The following is a 2,888-nucleotide window of genomic DNA, read 5'->3' as shown; positions in this document are numbered from 1 at the left end:
CAGAAACCGCCTTAGCCCTGCGAGTTGGAGAGGAAGGAGACCAAGCCGCAGCAGGAGACCAAGCCGCAGCAACACTCGCAAAACACTCCTACTTAGGCGTGCGGCTTCACAAGACAAGTCTTCATCTACTGCGACTTAGGTGTGCGACCTGGGACATACTGGACTGACCCGCAGGATTTCCACTTGACCCAACTGAGCCGGGTCAGTACCCAGTTTGTCCTGGGCTGACCCGGTCCATTAGCACTAGGTATATATAGTTTTTTGGGAGAAAAACCCAAGTAGATCATCTTCTCTCTTAGTTTCTCTCTAGTTTTCTTTCCTTTTTAGTGTAAAAACGTTTTGGATTAAGAGAGATCTCAAGGATTTAATCAATCTAAGTCTGTTTGTCATCATCTCATCATTTCATTTCTGCTTCTAATCATGATTAACATCATCTCTTGCAAAAGATTAGATGTGTTCTTCATGATTAGTGAGTAGTCATCTTTTAAACTTCTAGGTGTGTAGATTAGGGTGCTTAGATGTTTGATTGGTGATGTTTAGGGTTTAGATTCTCATTCCATTTCCTTAGTTAGTTGCTCCTAATGCCAGATTTCCTTGGGAAAGTGAAATCTGGGTTCATAGGCATTTCATGCACCAAAAGTGTTTGATGAAATGCCTGAATGAGCTAACTTAAGGGTTTATGCCTTTTTCATCATGGGAATGATTTGTTAAATGCATGAATGACATATTAGAACTGTTTCTTAATGCTCATTGATTCATATTTCACAAATGATGATTTGGTTTGAAAGTGGATTAGTGTAGAGACTAATGCCTTCATGAGAGGATTAGTCTAGATTAGAGTTCTAAGTTGAAATGTTTGAGATCATGTGATTGCTTGTTATGTCTTTCTGTATAAGATTCAGTCTTCTTGGTTGAGAGATTGTTTGGTCACTTATTAGGCTTGATGCATTATGCTTGCTGATTGGTTGATTATATCTAATGGTTGTTAGACTTGATTAAGTGATTTGCAAAGGGATTATTGTCATGGGAATGAATTAATCTGATTAAGAAGCCTAGACTAAAGAGTAGCAAGTGTTGCATTATGTTCTTAGCATCATGATTCAATATCTAAAGCACCCTAATCAATGATCACATCTAGAGGTTTAGCTTTTATCATTTGCTTAATCACCATCATCTTGTTTTGTTTGCTTGCTTAGTTCATTAATCATAGCTTGTTTGTTTCTTGTTTTATGCTTTCTTGTTGCTGGTTTCACAAAACTCATCTTTGATTACTTGACTTAAGAACCTATCACATAAACTAGTGCCTAACTACCACACATATGGATTGACACCCCTTATACTACTTTGACAAGGGGATTGATAACCCATCTAAGGCTTTAAAAACCTTAGTTATCAATTGGCGCCGTTGCCATATTGTGTGGGGATTGTTAGCATTAGTTTCTGATATAGTTTTTGAGATCAAGTTTATTTTGTTTTACTGATCACCTTTCAAGCTCTGTCTTTGTTTTCAGGTTTATGATCACAAGAAGCCAAGCCAGAAGACAAAGAGAAAGAGCTGTTCACTTGGAGAGGTTAGGAATGAATCAGCAAGTTGGGAATGAGCATCAGGCTCAAGAAGCTGATCAAGGTCAAAGAGCTGGTAATGGGATTGGAATTCAGGCTCAACAGGCTCAGGTCCATCAGGGACACGCTCAGGGTAACCAGAACCAAGACCGACCTCAGGTTAATCCACCACAGCCCCACCCAAACCCACCCATACGTCATCAGCCCCAACCAGTCTTTGTTGGTGAGAATGACCGAGCTTATGCACACCAGTATGGAGCAGGAATCAGGCCACCTCCTGTCCAAAACAACAACTTTGAGGTGAAGGCCTCTTTGATCAATATGGTTCAGAATCAGAAGTTCCATGGCTTACCTATGGAGGATCCCTTGGAGCATCTGGATCAGTTTGACAGAGTTTGTGATCTCACTAAGATCAATGGGGTATCTGAAGACAGTTTCAAACTGAGATTGTTCCCATTCAGCCTTGGAGATAAGGCACATCAGTGGGAAAAGAACCTCCCAAGAGGATCCATCCACACATGGGAGCAATGCAAGATTGCCTTTCTATACAAGTTCTTCTCAAGCTCAAGGACTGCAAAGCTAAGGAACCAGATTTCCAGCTTCACTCAACATTCTAATGAGACCTTTGGAGAAGCTTTGGACAGGTTTAGAAGCTACACAAATAAGTGTCCACATCATGGCTTTTCAGAAGCCTCTCTCCTTAGCACTTTGTATAGAGGAGCTGTTCCTAAGATCAGGATTCAGTTGGACACAGCATCAAATGGAAATTTCTTGGCAAAAGAAATCAATGCAGCTATGGAACTTGTTGAGAACTTAGCCATGAGCCAAGACACTTATGGGGAAGATTATGATAGAAGCTATAGAGGAGAAGATTCTGGTAGACACCAAGAGCTGGAAGAGAAGTTTAAAGTGTTAAATATAAAGCTTGACAAAGCCCTAGCTGCCACTCAAAAGCCTATACACTATGTGAGTGAGGAGAAGAGATGCTTCACAAATATCAATGAAGAGGGTCTCACTCAAGAGGAGTTGCACTTCATTGGAAATCAAAACAAGTTCAATGGTTACAACAACTTCAACAACCACCAGAACTTGTCCTATAGGAGCAACAATGTGGCCAACCCCCAAGACCAAATATACCCTCCTCAAAGCTTTGTTCAACAGAATCAGTACCAAGGTAACTCCCAAGGTCAACAGGGTTTTCAGCAACCAGCGGTTCAGAATCAAGGGAATAGCTTCACAAATCAAGTCAGCCTACAGCCAAAGGCTCCACCTCCTGGTTTTGGCCCACCAACTGTTCAACAAAGTACTTTGCCCGGATATCCTAC

General features: G+C 41.1%; 1 non-coding gene across 1 annotated transcript; it reads right to left on the bottom strand.

Moving 5' to 3' along the window:
• Window positions 1–2,139: 2,139 nt before the first annotated feature.
• LOC112088697 lies at window positions 2,140–2,246 on the bottom strand. The gene has a single exon (XR_002900642.1). It is a non-coding gene; the product is annotated as a small nucleolar RNA R71 (small nucleolar RNA).
• Between the last annotated feature and the right edge of the window lie 642 nt (window positions 2,247–2,888).

Source organism: Eutrema salsugineum, unplaced genomic scaffold (genome assembly GCF_000478725.1).
Source record: "Eutrema salsugineum unplaced genomic scaffold, Eutsalg1_0 scaffold_14, whole genome shotgun sequence".
Lineage (NCBI taxonomy): Eukaryota > Viridiplantae > Streptophyta > Magnoliopsida > Brassicales > Brassicaceae > Eutrema > Eutrema salsugineum.
The sequence above is the reverse complement of the archived record's forward strand: the minus strand, read 5'-3'. Positions and strand labels throughout refer to the sequence as shown.